Below are 19,877 nucleotides of genomic sequence, written 5' to 3' on the forward strand. Positions count from 1 at the left end.
ACGGTTGATAGTAATCTTAGGTGAACCTTTACCTTTACCAACACATTGAATCAACCTTTCTAATTGATGTGGGTTGGATTTTAGGTAGTCCAACTAAGAAATTTGTACTTTGGTCTTCCTACAATGATCAATAAAATCAAAAGAGTCTTCAACAATGGGAGACATTTTACTTGTATCTATCTCCTTGGCTTGTGAAGGCTCTTCTGGAGTATGCTTATGAGATAGAATTCTCTTAAGAGATAGAATTCTCTTAGAAGTCTCATCAAAAGCTTTCTACTTTGCTTCTTTACTCCACTTCTCTTCTAATCTCTGTCTCCAATTTGGTGTAGCCACATTGCAAGAATGATTTTTAATATCCTCATCTTTCTCATCATCAAATTCATATTCTAGAAATTTTATGGAAGAGGTCCCAGCAGTAGGTTCTGTTACATCTTCAGGAGCCACATATTCTTCTATTTTCTCCACTATGAAATGCATTTTCATGAATCTAGCCATCTCAGGATAGCTTGCACCATCATGATCTGTCATTAGGTGAAAATCACACATAGCAGTCTATTTACTGGATGATGCAGGATGCTCGATGGCTAATCTTAGTGTAGGCTAGGGTAGCCATTTAGATTGTCTATTTTGTTGATATGGCATATAATTCCTTTTTGGAATATCCTGATACAAAGGTGGAGGATTGTGGGGAAACTACTTTTTGATTTGTAACACGTCATTAGCCAATTTTTGATACAAAGGGTCAGTGGTGGTGATAGGAGCTTGCTGACCTTTTCCATTTTGTAGATCATGACTCCATTTTCCTGAACTAAGCAAGTTGTCCTCCACCTCGATAGCCAAAGTTTGTGTAGCAGCCAAATTAGGGGGTCTCGCCCTTCCTATTTGAAAGCTTACATCAAAATGTTGAGCAATGATGAAGAAAGTCATTTGATTTTCTTCAGTGGATTTTCTGTTGATAGGAATTCGATTTACCTTCTGATGAAAATGAGCAATGAATTCTCGCATTGGCTCATGAATTTCTTTCTTCATTTGAGTCAATTGGGAAAGGAGAAAATTTTTATCTTCAGTAGTTTTAAATCTCCTCTCAAAAGCTTGAATCAAGGTTGCCCATGAAGTCACTGATCCAGTTGGTAGCTGACCAAACCATTCAGTCACAGCTTCTATGAGTGTTTCAACAAAAAGATGAATAGAAACATATTCATGTTGAATTGCAAGAACCTCGCTTGTCGTAAAAAATGCACTTATTTGCTGATCAATAGTGACTTTTTCGTCACCAAAAAACTTAGGAAGAATTTTTTGGGAGCCAACAGGCATGTCATGTAATTGGTTCCCTAAAGCTAATGGACCAATAGCAGCTCCCCATGGGACCGGTGGTTGTGGTGTTTGTTGTGCCATAGTTGGGAGAATGATGTTCAAAGGCTGCAAATTTATAGCTAGAGGTACAAGGGTACCTGGTAGAATCAAAGCTTGAAAGGCTATAAGAGAAACAATAGCCTTGGGTGGTGAAGATGACCTACTAACAGACTTAACCTTATTTTTCTTCTTAGGAGTAACTGGCTTGAAATCTGACTTCCAAAGGGCTTCAAAATCCTCGTCTAGCAGACCCTTTTGTCTGTCTACTCGGGTGTATGGTTTGTTAGCCAACTTATGGGTTATTATTTATTTGCCCTTGGATATGACCAAGATTCTGCCTATTTCTCCTTGGGATAACTACTATTCTTTCAATGACTACAACATCTTGACCAATAGGAGCTCTTCACAAGATTTCCCCGAACTCTTCTTCTTCTTCAAGAACTTGATTTACTTGATGATATTGGTGTGCACTTCATCTACACCTCCAAGCTAAAGTGTTCAAGTCTAAAATGATATCCTCCTGGGTGTCCTAGAAGCCAAGATTTGGATGGAGAACAAGAAAAATCTTCTCGTGGTAGAACCATTGTGCTTCATTACACGCAATTGTCAATCTTTTCTCATTCAGTCTCCCCAGTGAAGTCGCCCAAAATCTATTGGTAAACAGATTTGTTACTATAGAAATTGCCCAACGGAGTGTATATGGAAAACCATTCACAACAATTGGATAGGCCTTTGATATCTGGCCTTCCTCTACATTTAGAGGGGCAACTCCCTCATGAGATGAAATTTTTGATTTTTCAATAAAGATGGATTGAACTTAGAAAATAAAAAGGAAACCATTGAGAGCGCATGCACCACACAACTTCAATGTTTCCATAAAAACAATGTAAACTGTTAATGAAAGCAATCAAGAACTATGCTTGAGAACTATCACTAACACAATGCTAATTCAACGATTCACAAATACTCACACCATACCATGAAAATACTCATATGATGAATCAACACTTCAACAATTCAGATTCATTAGAAAGAGAACGCCAAATGTACTTCCTTTATTTCTTTGCACCAAGAATGTAAGAAATAACTGATTACAAGAACAACAATTGTACACACTTTCCAAAAATTTCTTTTTTATCAGAGCATAAGTGTTCCTTGTCTCCAAGTCCAAAAAGTCCCTTATTACATTGAGTTTCAAGAATTTATAGCTATTCTAGAATAACTAACCTTTCGGGTTCATAACTACTCAAAAAGTTAGAGTTTGGGCTACTTCGAAGAGTTCGTAACCAACTATAACTTTCAATGCTTAACTACAATTAGAAAAGGTTAAGACATTGACCAAAACCAAAGTTAATTCTAAAGTTGACCCTTTTTACAAAATACATAAATAGAAACCCAAGACAACCTTGCACTTCTAACTTTTAACTATGATCACTGATGTTTCCTAAGCTTGCTCTTTCATCTGTAGGTGTTGTGAGTAGTTGAGTCAAGTTTTCCTTGTACGCTCTAAATGATTTGATGACCTAAGCCAAAGTTTTTTTTTTAATGATGATTAAACTCTGCATCTTCAGCTTGCATAGCTCATGTCTCTTTCTAATTTCATCCAACTCTATGACATAACCTGGCAAGTTTTGAGTACAGGAGTTCAATGCTACTGAGAGATTGCTCAATCTTGTCATAATACTAGCATCTGAACATTGTTTACTGCCAAGCTTAGTGCTGATTTTTGTCTCTATGTATTCCAAAATAGAAGATATGTCTAGATTTTGAGTGTGTTCACTAGTAGGAATACCTTCTACAATCATCAGTATATCCCCCAAGGCTTTCTTTTTCAGTAACTTGCAGGAGTTCAAGAATTGCTCTCCTTCACCCAATTGTTGATTCATGCTATCATTCTTCCATCTAATGTTTTCCAACCATATATCAATTTGCTCTTCTTCTCCAGTGCTAATTAACTTCAATGATTTGACTATATTGTTGTCCATTCCTTTAATCTCTACTAAATTAGCATCAATTTCCCTCTAGAATGTTTGTTTTTCCTTGAGAGTTATCAACTCTTCTTGAATACTTTGTTGTATATGATCCACTTTAGAAAATGCAACCTTAACATCCTAAAATAAGCTTGATGCTTGTTCTTTCATGATTTTTACCCATGCTTTCACCATCTTGCCATAAGTTTGACATTCTCTTATGTCTTGAATGGTTTCTTCATCAAACATCTTCTTGGGATCTCTTGTGATTTCTGTAGATGAGCTAGGATCTGGAAAGGAATCACTGACCATTAATCAGATGCATGAAGAAAGTGCTCAAACTTGACACTTGAGTTGATTCTTAGCTTGCTTATCTCTCCTTGACTATTCCATTAGGACAACAACTGACACTTGGAAATTGTGTTCTCTTCCCTCATGGGTAGTCTGGCCTAGATCCACTTTAGTGATGCTGAAATTAGACTCGTTTACCTCATTTGCGTCCTCTATAACTGGTTGTGCAATTTCAAAAAATAATTTTCCTAAGGTAGGATTCACTGCTAGTCTGGAATCCATTCTAGTCTTCTTTATCTTTGCACTTTTATGCATTAAATTGGCTACAACATCCAGATTTGGTGCTTCTAATTGAATCATCCTTTTCTTCTTTCTCTCTAAACATTGTTGTAACCAAGATGTTGAAATATTGGTAGATGGGTTGATTACTGAAGGAACCTGTAGGACTATAGATGATAAATCCAAGTTATGTACATTTTCTACAACTGGCTCCGCTTGAGTTGCTTCTGTGCTTTCAGGAGACAATGAGCATGCAAGAGATGCTATGGATTGAATCATCTGATCTACAAATGATGGTAAGGTGTTCATTTCGAGAGCTTCATCTATCATCTATTGAATTGGTTTTAAAGTTTTCTTCTTGGGTTGTGATCGCTTCTTCCTGGTGATTGCATTGAATTCACATGTTGAAACTAGATCAACTCCTTTATCCGGATCTTCACAATCACCTCCTCCTTGTGTGCTATGTAAAGAGCCTGAGGAAGTAGGGATAGAAGATGGAATGGCCGAAACTGATGTACCTTCCTGAGGATTATTATTATTCTTTACACTGCCTCTTCCTATTGATTTAGTAGCAGTGACTTCTTTGACTTTATTTTTTAACCAATTTTCAGTTCATTGAATCACAAAGAAGGTTCTTTCCTTTAGGTCTTTCAATTCCAACAAAGACCAATTAATAAATGGCAATTCTAATAATTGTATCCACTCAAAGAAGAAAGGATCAATCAAGTCTGAACTGTCTTCTGTTATGCCTGTCACATCCCATCCCATTTTGTAATCAATAATTTGTTGTACTATGAATCTCATCCAGTCCCTTCTTCTCACTTTGAAGTCATCTTTACAATTTGCCAAATAATCTTCCATTGTAGGGAAATGGAGATAGTTGGGTCCAAGTTATTTTCAACATAGCCGCTGCCATCAAGTGGGAAGTGACCGTGGAAAGAGTGTAAAGTTATGTTCACCATGGATCTCTCAATATTTTGAGCATCTGAAGAGGAAAGACAACTATAGTGTCCAATGCCGATTAGGAAAGGAATTGATCTTTTGTTCCTGCACTTTTTGTTTACCTGGCCAATTTACCTATAAACTTCTGAAAGTACCAACCTATCATCTACAAAGCGAGGCAACATGAGAGGATAATCTTGGAAACCTTCGATGTGGATGTAAGTGAATTGGGGGTACTGTATGAAGAAGCTACCATTAATACTGATGAGACTGGCTTCTTTAGGAGAAATTTGAAGTCCTATATCTCCCTGTAGCTCCCTAGCAGTGATCATAGAAAAAGCACCATTCACCCTGCGAAAGTGTGCATTGCTCTGTTTTAACTGCAACTAAGGGAAATAATTATAAATTTGTGTGGTTAAGTTATACTCCCCATAAGGGTTAAGACTAGGCCATGACTTCATACTAGTGATTGCATACATTAGGTACGAGGACATGTAGAACCCTTGACTTGCATTGAATCTTGTTAACTAGTGATGAAGGGCATCGCTAATCATTTCTCCCCAATCTATAAATTGTTTTCCAGTGGTGATGGTATTAATGTACAAGAACATCCAATCCTGAAAATCTTCAGCTGTCTGATTTCCCACCACTCTATTGAGAAGAATTATCATATAAAAAATGTCTTTATTAAAGATATTCCTGCATAACACTCTGGGCAACTATGACTGTCCTCATCTGGGTTGATCCAGCCAACTCCTAGCAATGGCATTCAGACATGTTTTCTTATTTTGATGGAAGTACCCTTGGGCACCTTCTTTAGATATTTATGTAAATTCTTCTCTTACTAGCAATCTGAATGTGATGGAGATAGATACTGGATCTAGCCTCGCCACGACATTACCTCCTGAGGTTTTGATGTCCCTGGAATTTTAATCATATGCCTTGATACATTCTAAAACCAATTTCACACATTGAACTACAAGCAGGTGTCCTCCTACATGGGCCAGACCACTTTCCAATGTAATGACCTGTTGTTTCCTTATTTAGCATTCACATCATAACAAAACTAATCCAATAATGACCTGTTGTTGAAGCATTTTATCAAACAAGTTAGCGGCTCTGTTAGATGAATATGAGCACTTTCAGATTTGGCATTCTATCAAATAGTTGGTAGGCTTTTTCATCAACAATTAATCCATGATACATGGGCATGCCACATGCTCTTTCATTCTGCCTGCTGTTCTTTATTCTGAGGATTTAGATACATAATCCAACTTCTAATATAATATCAATATAATGATGCCCTCAGTTTACTGTGCAAGTAGAAAGGGAATCATGATGGAGATCTGTTGCATGTGTTTCGTAGGATCATGCCTACACAAAGGAGGTCATATCTGCCTTGAGGTGATGCCAAGTTTGCTCCATACGGAGTTCACTTATAATCCCTTCCCAAACAACTGTGTGAGTGACTTGATGTGCGCATGCAAAGTAGAAGTTGCCAGCTTTTCTCTCTCCTCCAAGCCGAATCTGAGGTATGATAATCTTTGCTGGTCATGCTCTACAGTTCTATCAAAACACAATATTGCAACTATTTAAGGTTACCACCTTTCCATTAGTGAAGCCAATGATTATCGAACCCTAGCAAGGCCCATTGCTTCAGTGATCTGTAGCCCACGTCACAATTGAAGGAATAAGGATAGTTTTCAACACAAGTCATGTGCCTTAATTAGTGACCGACCACCATTCTGCTGCAAATGGAATAGCGCATTTGTCTTGCGTATGGTATTATTCCAAACAACTCACATGCTCCCATTAGCTATCGTGGCTATAAAAATGATAGCTAATTCACATATGATTCCATGTTCCCACATTTTCCAATGTATGCGCTAGCTTGAAGATATCTGTCAAATGTTCATGTGCCTTGGTTAGTGGTCAAATTGATAATGTAGAGCTTGGATTAAACAAATCTCGTGCCTGGTGATGCCTTTTATTGACTTGAGAATATTTAATTAAATAGTTCATATGCCTTGTCTTGCGTGCCCCCTCACCATATTATTTGTATATTGCCAATACACCATGCAATTCACAAGCTACGCCTGTGCTTTTATTAGTTTTCACAATAGGAGAGATGAAGGGCAATTTGTCAAACAATTCATTGTCGAGAGTGCATTCTTTGTCAATTACAACTTTACATGCCACGTTACCTTCCATGTGTGATGATTATTATACCTCACTCATTTCTCAATATGATAATCATCTGTCATTGCCTTAGTGTTTACAACCTGCTCACATTTTCATCTTCAGCACTTTGTCAAACAATAAATGTGCATATTTCATCTCCTCACAAGAGAGTGTGAGTGCTACCATGAGATTGAGTTTGATGTCAAATCCTTTGAGATGACCAAATGATGCCTATATAATTTGTGAGGATGATCTTTCCTACAGATAAAACCAATCTTCGAGATTATATCCATGAATTTGATTTCCAGCCGGTGGTTGTTTTAAAGTTGGAGTTTGGGTTGGAAAGTTCGGGTTAAGATTAGGTAAAAAAGTTGAAGTACGTAGAGAGAGAGTACTTTAGTACGTGGAGAGAGAAGATTGTGAATGAGAGAAGGCAAACCCGAACCCGTACTTCTCTCTAAAAGTTTGAGTACATAGAGAGAGATAGTACAGAGAGAAAATTGTTGAGGAGAGAATGAAACTCAAACTCAAACTCAAACCCAAACCCCGAAGTTCTCTCTAGAAGTTGGAGTACATAGAGAGAGAAAATATTGAAATAGTGGAAAGTAATTATTTATTTTTATTTTTATTTTTAATCTCCATCTCTCTATTAGTTAACATAATTTTCTCCCTCCCCCTCTCTCATAAAATTATCCGGACAACAACGCAATAGACCATCTCCATTTATATCTCTTTACAATTATTTTATTAATCGTGTTTGTAATTTTTGTTACAATTTTAAAACAACTCAACTAATTATAATGCTCCAAATAATTTTATATTAAAGTTATATATGCAATATACAATTTCCATTTACATCTCTATACAATAATTTTTTTAATCATGTTTGTTAAACTAGAAGATAACTCAAAGTAAAAATCTTGAGATACAAGAGACAAACAAATTCTGCCATGCAGTATTCAAACCATTCATTCCCACAATAGGAAAGTTGACAGAGAAAAAAAACAGTGCTTACATGCAGATTAAAATGAAAGAAGAAGAAGAGGAATCCAGACGAAGGTATTAGATTTGTCTGAAACGCTATACATTTTCCCTCTGCTAAACTCAGATTTATCCAATAGTATTACCAGCTGTATTGGTTATGATGGAATAATAATCAAGCCTTTTGTATACAAACATTTTCTGCAGCAATGGGAAGCTGATTGGCGTTAAATTTAGGCACAAGAGTAACCACAACGCTCTCCTGATGCTCTCCTGAATCGAAATCAAAATCTTCAAGTATTTCGCTTATTTCTAATCTCAAACTGCACCGGCAGATCCCCTTTTGCTGTTTTTGCCCTGGAGGAATGTGAATAAAAGATCCAACATATTCATCAATATCGTCCTCTTCTCTGCACGCCGGTCTGAGATAAACATCGAACCACAAAGGCTTCTCCCTTTCCACCTTTATTCCTTCAATCACCAGATCCGCCCGAGATTCACTGCCAAAACGGGGTCTTGAGACTTTTGCCTGAACAAAATCGTAATTTCCGAGGCAGTAATGTTGCGAGGGCACGGAAACCATGCCGGAAAACTCCCCCGGAACTCCTTTGCACGAATTCGAAGAAGAGAACAGCGAAGCCACATCGACGTCGGAGGAATATTTGAATTTGAGCTTCTGCGCGGCCTGCATCTTCTGGAAATCCGTCGGATTTGAGGGAGGGTTATTGGTGCTTGGCATTAAGGGCACGCGGACTGAAGTGGAAGTGGAGGCGAGAAGCATTTGCCGGCGTCGGAAAACCACTTCCCTTTCGCTTTGCTTACACCAGGCGACGTTACTTTTTCTTCTTCTCCATGTTTTGCTGGAAATGGGATGGCGTGGCAGAGAAAACATGCATTCCGCTCCCGAGTTCATAAGAATGGCTGCCATGGCTGCCATTGGCTGCTCTTAATTTTTTTAATTGGTAGGTGGGAAGGAGTATTTGTAGAGTTGCAGAAGAAAAACCGTCATTTAACTCCGTGTTGAAGAAGAAAGTAAAATGAAAACGTGGGCGGTCTGGGGTTTTTAGCGGTGGTTTGGCGTGCCAAATGTAGGGTTTTAATTGGGGGATGGAAAATGCAAGTTGGAGATGGATAGAGAACGGGACTTGGACGAACGTTAATTTCTGGGGTGTCAAATTTAGGTACATGAGTGTGGTGGGGATTTTTCCTACGGTCAAAAGACTAACACGTTAGGTAGTTAGATATTTTTATTTGCATATGATGAATGATTCTTTGGAATATCCAAATTCCATACTTTTTGTCACACGGCTATTCAGCTATTCTCCCTACAAAGTGTACAAATTTAAGAGTCTATTCGGTTGCTGGACGATGAGAGGAATTGGCTTTTTCAAAATCAGATTTGAAATTTTTTACGTTTGTTTCAAAATTGGCAAAATGGAATTAGCATATTGGACTTCCAATTTTGCTTCAAAACTAGGTTTTCCAACTTCCTACTAGCAAGTAGGAATTGAAAATCAAAACCACATTATGTTTTTTAAAGAGTGTAAAAACAATAGATTGAACTATTTTTTGAAATTTTTCTTCAACTCCAAGCTTAGGCATAAAAATGTGTCTTCACACGCATCTTCTGAATGAAACAAACGATTTAAGTAAAATCCCAAAAATCGGAATGAAGATTTGCAAAACCTTGATTTGACTAAACCAAGGTTTGCACAAATCCTGGTTTTTTAAATTCCAAGAACCAAACGGACCCAAAACATCATGGATTTTTCTGAAAATTTCAGCATTTGATCTTCATGATTTGTATAGTTTGTAGTCGAAAACAATACAATTTTTTTTTTAAAAATCACTACATTTTCATGAACCTAAAAAAAAATAAAAAATAAAAAATAAAAAAATTGATTTTGTTTTGTCTTCAGTGCATTTTTTCTGGAGATTAGCGTGTCCCCTCGTCCATGCCATGCAAGGTCACTTAGGCATTCATTCTCTTAAGCCTTGTTATGTTCACAAAGTTGGAAATATTTGAAGTTCGCATAAGTTCACAAAGCTAAAAATGGTCTATGCAAGCAATCGCATTTTTTTATATCTAATGGATATATGGAAGAGGTGTGAAATTTCAATTAGGGATAATCTTAGTCTATTTTTGGCATAGGGTGGATTCTTATATAATAGTGAAAATAGGGAGGGAAAAAGGGAGTTGAAGGAAACAACAAGTAAAAATAGATATAGATATAGAGGTCTTGTTGGTAAATGGATTTGTCTTTTCTATAAAATTAACTATTAAAACTCTTTATGCCCAATTCTCGAGACATAACAACTTTCTAATAGTTGAAGAATTGTTATTCACTAATTCTTCTCTGAATTTTACTAAGGTTCAGCTCCCTTATCAAATGTTCAACAAAAGTACTTTAAATATGAATTACTTTTAACCATAAAGCAATAAGGCATCCCATCTATTCTTGGATAGAGGGAAAAATCAAATTTAAAAAATGACCTAAAATGATCGACACATATGACAATGGAAATACACAATTTTTCCTTCAGCGCATGCTTTGAAGAGGAACAATAACAGATTAACTAGATCTATGAAGAATATGCATTACTTATGAATTCAATAACAGAAAATAACCCCACAGTTCAGTATTGATTCAAGAATAAGCGAACAAAGAATAAACCGAAGCACAAAATCTTCAAATAGTTTATGAGATCATTCATTCATGCAAAAATCATTTCATTTTCGTATGTTACTGACGATTCAAAATACTTGCAGACAAACCAATAGTAAATACTAAACTAAAGTTTTCAGTTTGATATCAAGCAAAAATTGCCAACCCCTACTACTACTGAGTTTCATGCATATATAGAACATTGTTTGAGAATCTCCCTTAAAACTCAATTCTTAGACAATTTTAAAAAGTAGTTGAAATAACCAATCCACGTGTACAGAGACCCAAAAATTAACTATTAAGAGTTTATCTGAGATGAACATCAAGCAATAAACTTTTTAAAGCTAAACATTTACTTGCTACTTAAGTGGCTCCTCTTCATCTTCGTCATCTTCTGTGTTGATTTGTCCTTGTGCCAGTTTCCATCCCCTAAACGCACCCATGAATTCGGACATCGCATTCGTATTTGGACTCTTTATACTCTAAAGTCAGTTCTTCCATGTGTTTGTATCCCATTTCATCTTGGTCACAATGTCTAGGTACTCAAGAAGTTTCTGTTTGCATATGTCTATCACTGCCTCAACCTTGGCTACTTTAGTAAGATCAACATCGTTTTTAATCAAGTTTAGGGGTTCTTCATACTACTAGTTGATTATGTCTCAACATCAGGACCTCCTTCTTTGGAAGGTGCAGAATTGGTTGAATTGATTGTCTGAAAGTCCATGTTCACACTCTTTGGTGCAGTATTGAACTCTTTCTCAAAAGATTGCACATTAGAGATGGTTGAATCATAATTAGACACCCTCCAAGCTATGTTTTTCCGCAAAACATGAATCAACCCTACATCGACATGTTGCAACAGATTCTCCTATAGGAATTTGTTTGAAACATATTCTTCCACCTCTACCAATTGGGTGACCATGGCTAACAACCTTTAGACTTATGCTTTCCAGATTGTCACCTGGAGACGAGATTCATTAAGAATGACCTCAGCAAGAGTGAATATTTGGTACAAATCTCATATGAACTTAGCAACCAGGTTTATCACTTGATCAATCCAATTATAGACAACAATGATCATAGCTTTCCCCTTTTTCAAATCATCTATCAGTTGTTGATTCACAGGTGCATTTGGATCAAATGTGAGTCGTGTTTGATCACTAGATGTCAAAGTCTGTCCTTTTAGTGAACTTATATACTCATCCATTGCATTTATTTTCACCTTCTTCTCAATTCCATCTTTTTGAGATTGCAAAACAATTTGCTTAGTTGATGCTTCCAACATTATCTGGATATAAAAATACATCCAATGTTCAAATAACATCACATTTGGAGAACCACATATTATGTGTAGAAAAACTATTATATCATGAACTCGTGGAGACATATAATCCTTTGTAACCTTTGTAAAATGACACAGCCCAACTCTTTGCAATGTCATTCCTATTGATGTTTGAAGTTCCTAAAAACTTCGCCAAAGATGATGTAGGAGTTAATTTGGCAAACTCTTGCTCTTCAAGATGGAACAATTTAGACACAAATTCTCTAGTGATGCTTAGTAATACACTTTCATCCTTTTTCAAAATACTCTTGCTAGGTACATCATATTTTTGAATACATTCTTGAATCAATTCTAGGCAAGGATATGCTGACGGAAAGGTGGAAGCCATAAGAAAATTACAATTTTAGTGGAAAAGGCTTCTAAAAGTCTCTTGCATAACCTCTCTATTATTCCCCCTAAATCAACTCCTAGGAAGTTTGTATCTAATATGACAGGTGACTTACTATACAAGCTACGAGTATTTCCAAACATATGCAGGGTAGACCTCATGACTCAGAATCTCTCCTTTGGAAACAAAAGAAGCAATTACTACCCTTTCTATTAAAGATGAAAGGAAAAAGGAGTTGGGAAATACAAAAATTACCTACGGAACAATAATTAGAGGAATTATGAAAGTTGATTCTCACTCCAGACTTCTGTAGCTAGCGTTTAAATCACCTAAGGAAACTTATGCTTTCTTTGCAAAGGGTGTTTTAACTCATATGGGCTTCAAAACAAGGAACACGGCATTAATTATGAGGTGAACATAATGAATCCTTACATGTCGTGAGGAAAGGGAGGATGGGACTGTTGCGATGTCTAGCATTGATTACAAGGCAAGAAGCTCAAGTGATATTTTACCCTCGCACGAGCCAAATCTTTACTTTTATTCTCTTAATCAACACCTTGGTGCAATTATTAATGATGACCCAATCTCAAAATACTAATTAGCTGTCACCTTTCCATAAATGATCAAGTTATACACGAGTGTGTCAATTACAGAATGGCATCCATCTGTAACACAATTTTTTCCTTGAACTTCACAGCACATACAGTGAGGGCCCACTAGAAAGCATTGTTATGAGAACCAAAGGTATGTTGAATCAAAGGAACCATTGAATTATTGAACCTGGTTCAATGGGTACATAGAGATTCAGGACTACTTTGTACTATTTAAGAGTGGTTTAGGATTACTTCAAGAAACTTTGAACCTTTTGACATGATAAAAATAATACATTTGTCATGGAGGTTTTACAGGTCAAACTTGGTCAACAATAAGAAAAGAGAGAGAGGTATCATTAGGAGAAGGTTTACTAACGAGTAACTAGGAATTGTTTATTGCATCTAAACATACTAGACTGAAAAAGGTAGAACCAATGGTTTTAAAAAAACAATGAAAGCAAGAGTGAATCATAAAAATAAACCAAAGAAATGGTGACTTTGAAAAATCCCAAACTAACAGGTCTATGAAGAGAAAGATAAGAAAAAATAGATATAGATATAGAAGTCTATGAAGAGAAAGAGGAAAATTATATGAAGAGAAAGAGGAAAAGCGCAAGGATAGGAATACATGTCTATAAATTGATTAGGTGAAAGATAAATCAATATAAAAAAACATGTAAATAGTAACTATTGTGTGTGTGTGTGTGTGTGTGTGTGTGTGTGTGTGTGTGTGTGTGTGTGTGAGAGAGAGAGAGAGAGAGAGGGAGTGAGGGAGAGGAGAGGGGTTGTAGTGATAGAGGAGGGGGGATTGGGGAGAGATGGGGATGGAGAGAGATGGATAGATCTAGATATAATGAGAAATATAAAGGTGGTCTAGAAACAAGGAGAGTATGTGAGATCAATATCATAGGAAGAGAGTGGTAGAAAGAGGAGAGAGGTGGGTGATAGGGGGAGAGAGGTGGCAAGAGCAGGGAGAGAGGAAGATGTAGATGAATTTAAATAATCAATAAAAAAAATGTGTATTGATGATTTCATCTTTAAAAATTAAAATATTTTAATGAGAGGCATAAGTGGCATTAATCTGTATGCTTGAGAGTCTCAAATATATTTAAGGAGTCTCATATACCTAGAGAGAAGTTTCTAGTTATGTACTTCATTCAAGCTTAAAAATTGCTATATGAAGTGAAAAATTATAAATCTAGAAATAGTCAAGTTTTATTTTATAGATTTATATCCTTATTGAATAATTTGAATTTATCACTTGGACATTACACGGGAAATAAAATCTCATTATCTTATATTGTGTAAAGTTTATTTGAATAATGCATTTTGTAATATATATAAATGGTGTATGATTTAATTAAAATTTATATTTATACAGTTGATGAATATAATAAAATGATAGATACATTTAAATATATAAGTTTTTAATATAATAATAAATATTATTTATTTATTTTTAAATTATGTCATCATTATAGGAATCTACTAGAAAAAGGGTTGTTTATGTCTTGGATACAAAGCCTTCTTACAACCTTCCTTGGCAACAAAGAAAAAGGTCACAAACTTCTAACAATAATAATCCTCCTTTTGGGGGGATTACATTGCCTTTTTGCCATGTTACTTGGGCTCTACTCACACTGCCTCTACATTTACATTCAATTAAGGTTTTTCATAACAAAGTTGGGAGAAGAAAAACTATTCGCAAAATGAAGTGCTTACCTCTATGATCTATGTATCGCTTCAAAGATGGGGATCTTTGTTTGGTGTTAGTGGATAAGTCATCTATGCTTGAAGGATACAAATTGTTGAATGCAAAAAATCGAGGATCAAATCCCTTCGAGAATCTTCTAGGATCCTAGGGTTGAGAAGGTCATTGAAAGGTAGGGAAGCGATAGTTATAATGGTGGTGTCAAAGGAGTGCAAAAATAGGGTTTAAGAACTTAGATTAGGGTTGAACCCCTTCCAGATGTGATTTTGGCTATTTTGGATGAGGAGTTAGAGCTAAGATAGATGAGAAAGAGAGGTTTAATATAGAGATGGGTCTCATTAGGAGGTCTAAGGTTTTCAACCCAGCCTTGGTGAGCTCCATAATTAGATTTCAAAGCAATGGAGTCACATTTTGGAAGGGGGTATATAGATTTACCCTAGTGCACATGGATTTTTTTCAATGATGTTCAATAATTAATAGGATAGAAAGAAGATAAAGTGTGAATCCAAGTGGAGTCGGGAGAATAATAATATGCTCCTTGTAATGCCCCACTCAGAAACCCAAAAGAAATAAATCTAATATGTTACAAAGTTTATGAAACTTTTTTTTAAAGTTTAAACAAAATAAGATAGCAATAATGTGGAAGAAATATATACATACACATCAAGTACACATAAGCAATTACAATACCGATTTCATTCCTCAATAGTTCCTTCACGTTGAGTCACATTAAGAAGATTGTATTAATTAGTTTTTTTATTAATTACAATGTGGATAATCATAAAATGAATAAGCACATACATAAAACAACTAATATTATAGAGTACATTCAAATAACATCATCCACTGCTCATGTCACATAATATGCAATAATAAGTACAAGTACATCAATATATAATACAATATATCGTACGATCTCAAAACACATGATACATAGATACATCAAATGAATAGAAGTCTCCAAGATAAGAATAAGAATGATAATGGTACAACTATATCAATGAGGATCCAACATTTTTCAATCTGAGGGGGACTTAAACGATAAGAAGACACTGCCTCCTGACCACGTGGTCACCTAATCAGGCCCCCACTCCCACCATGCAGGAGAGATAATGTACGATCCACACACAAATAATCAAATCATAAAACAATCTTAGGTAAGAAATCTTGATATCCAAATCTACCTCAAGGATAACACAAACTACTGATAAAGAAAAGATAACCAAAGTCGACAAGACACTCATCCAAACTAACATCACATACCAAAATCAACAATAGATACCAACTACAAATAAAATATCAAAACCAAAATGATACAAACACCTCCAAATCAACATCAACTATCACAAGCACAATAGCCAATAGATAACAATGGTCATCAATAAAAGTAAACCAACAATCACTAACTCCAACAATAAAAAAACACCACCAATAAATAATTGGTCCATTCTTTAGAAAAAGTTAACTTTCAACGATAACTGACATCCAATCAATAAATAATAACTCACAATAAATACACCATCAAAAGTAATATCTAACTAGTACACCACCAATAAGTACACCACTAGAGACAAATATAAAGAAAACATGAAGGAGGCTCAAGCTACATACTATGGAGTCTCATCACATGAGCCAACTCTAAGATTACCTTGAAAGTCTCTTAGGACCCTGACTCCCTAGTGACTCTATGCGAAACCAGAATCTCATTCTCATCCTTGCCTATATAAGCACTCAAGGCATGGATAGGGAAAAATCTCTAACTTATCTTTTTAATTTATCTTAAGATATGGGAGTGGAAATTATTTTAATTACTATGTTATCACTTGTTACACAACTTACAATGAGTTACCCTAGTAGCCATTTTGGGCCTCGAGTCCCATTGCAAGCCACTCCCATAGACATACACTTAGACTACCTTCCAAAAACTCACAAACCACAATTGTGTCTCATACCACAAAAGTAATATTGATTGAATTTGGCTCCTTAATAAGCAACTCAAAAATAACATTGGTTCTCAAAACCCAAGTTCTCATAAATGCTCATCAAAATAAATCTCAATTTGAATCATAAAATACATCATAATATCTAGTCTGTTGCCATGCTATTAGCTCCCGCATTCTAAACTTCCAAGTCAGCTCCATATAGGAAATTTTGGTTAGTTTTAATCACTAATGATGATTTATAAATTGTGACTTGTGAAGAAGATAGTGTTGCGGGGCTATGTTGAATTTGAACCATCAAGTTCATAACTTCAAGTTCAAGTTCAACTTCAAGTTTGAGTTTGCAGAATCAAGGCCCAAGCACTCAAGTTCTGTGATTCAAGTTTTAAAAGTTTAGACATTCAAAAATGTAATTTCATTAGTTATGAGTCTTGAAGATAAATTCAATACATAAAATTGCAATCAGCTAGCCGACTCAAATGTGTGGATTGGGTTCCATGTTCAAATTCAAGACTTGAAGTTTTAGTTGTCATTCAAGTGATATGTTTCATCATCTCTAAATAGTCACAATCCAACTTGAATCAAATTTTATGGGAGAATATCCAAGTTAAAGATAGGCATCGATCTAAACCTATTCTTTGCATTAGTAGAAGTTGTTGATGTCAACAAAGTCGAAGTCAAAATTGAATGCCGATTTGGGAATTTAGTTTTAAAAGGTAGACCTGAGGCCCAAAACCTTGGTTTAAGAGGTGCCCTTGGTGAGACTCCTTATGATGTTCCTGGTTTAATTTTTTAAAAGCTCACTTGACTGATATTATTTCAAAGAAAATCATAGTCAGAAATGTTGATCAAAATGAAAGGGATAATGGTTTATCTTATTAAGCTTGTCTGAATTTGAATATAGCCCTTGATCGATCATTCACATTAAATCACAGAGTGTTGGAATTCATTTTACAAAAGGGTTTGTCGTAAGTTCATAATATAAAATGTAGAGCATCATGTGCTTGAGTCCCATCATATGTGAATAAGTAGAGCCTGCGATCATGCCTTGAGACATGGGATGTCTGAAAATGTAGGTGTGTGATCTGCTCAACATAATGCCATAAACACTCATTTGGAGATCTAGAACTTGATCATTACATGCAAATTTTTGAATATTTTCTAATATTGAGAAGTGTTGGTGAATAAAATAGGATAGAAGTAGAAACACAATAGGTGCACTCGGTGTTAATTTCAAGTTGGGTATGGCAACTCCGAACCCAATCATTTTTCAATGTCGCAGATACATAAGTCAGCATCCACAAGAAAAGAAAAATGAATCTGTGTGTGTAATGCCCAACATAATGCACAAATACAAGGCCTGTGGAGATCTTTGAATATGATGATGAATATGGAGGCTTGTCCTCAAGTCACCCTATCGGGTTCTCCTTGCACAACAACCAAAGGTCCCAAACCTATACACAATGGGCACACAAAGTATTTTATTGTGGAAAATACTCTGGCAACTCACTATAGCCAATTTTAAAAAGAGACACAAATCCCATATGATTCGACTGATGAAAGAAGAAGATAGAACACAAAGAAGGAGTACCATTAGTTTGACATAATGTTATGTTGATCCAATGTTTGAGAAACTGATTGTTCATGATGCAGGGATTATCAATAGGCATGAAGACTCGCAAAAGCAGAAAAGTCAAGTGTAAAGTCGATTGAGAAAAATCATGAACGTATTGAATATCAAGTGTAAGCCATGGCAATACAAGATGCCTCCACAATCCTCAGCAGAGGTTATTTCTAAGTGCAAAAATATAAAGTGTTGTTGATATATAATTCTGGAGCCCACACTAAAATACCACGGTCATCGTTCTAAGATGAAGGCTCTCCTATTATCAGTTGTTGCAGATTTTTCTTAAGGGTTTACTAAGAATTAAATCTCTCAATGCTGCATGGAATGAAATAACAAAGCATATTGATTAAACAAGATAATGAAGATTAGTGTCACATCCCCAATGTCCAATGATGCCTGCAAATGGGATATAGAAAAGATTATTTGTTTAGTAGGCCATAGGCCACCATCCCATACCAGTTAAGCAAAATTGACTTAAGAAAGTGTTAGTCAATTAAGAGGATGATGTTCCAATCGAATACACACTAAACCCAATTCTCAATAGAGTGCTAAGCTCATTGCAGAACCAATATAAGATGAGATTGTGTTTGGAGTACTCGATGGCTAACATGTACCCTTGATCAACTCCATGACCGATTGGATCCAAAATGGATAGCAAAATTGGATGACCCTCCCAATGTAAATGATAATCATCGGCAATAGAATAACATGAGAAATGCTCAATATATTACATGTCAAGTATGTACGTGTTATGTGTGCTTCATATACTAAGCTCAAGTCTAAGATGGAGTCCATCGATCGATCAAATAAAGAGTAGAATGATAAGCATATAGTGAAAGTATATGAAATTGTGGTCCCTTGTCTAGAAGACACTTGTCAAGTTAATTATGTTTCTTAACTAAAAGATGTCATCCCGTAATTAGAAAGGATCTTTAATGTTTATAAATCATCGGTTCTAATGAGATGATAGAAAGATAATTTATGGAACCAAAAAGATCACTACAAAACCACTAGAGGGTTATTTCAAGAAATGATTACCAGTTACCAGAACGGAGGTAGAACCATTATTTATTGCAAAATCTGGCGAGAGAAGCAGTTTCTTCTTTCCGATTTGCAAGTTCTATAGCTGCTACAGGGAGAAGACAATTATATTTTGTAACAGGGAAAAGAAAAGATTTATTTTGTTTTATTGTACTTTGATTTGATTTGCAGAAATAGGGTAATCTTATGGTTATGTTGTTATGTATTTGAAATGTAGGAACTTCGTATGTCAAATTTTGGAGTCTGAAGTGTGAATTTCTTAGACTGATGTTGATTATGCAGTCACTTTTGTTTCATTTTAAATGCATTCTTTGTATAGTTATTCATTGTTTGTGAAGCAAAGAAATCTTTCTTCCATTTTTTTTGTAATAAGAAAGATAGGCCAGGTAGTCTTGTGGTTGCTTGTTCATCTTTCTTCTTCTATACAGTTTATAAATCTAAAAATCACATTCATTTCATGTTATGAATGAATGTCAAAAAACCTTAAGTACCTTCAGGTTAAAGGTGCATCTTATCATTTAAATTCATTGCAAATATGTAAACAAGGGAGTTGTACCTCTTAATTTAGAGGATAGTTATCAATCAATGATAGCTGATCCAACTGTTAGTACTTTTTGTTCTTCTTTTTGGGT

The sequence above is a fragment of the Cupressus sempervirens genome, chromosome 9 (assembly GCF_028749045.1).
Source record: "Cupressus sempervirens isolate cs-2001-9-10 chromosome 9, ASM2874904v1, whole genome shotgun sequence".
In the NCBI taxonomy this organism is placed as follows: Eukaryota; Viridiplantae; Streptophyta; class Pinopsida; order Cupressales; family Cupressaceae; genus Cupressus; species Cupressus sempervirens.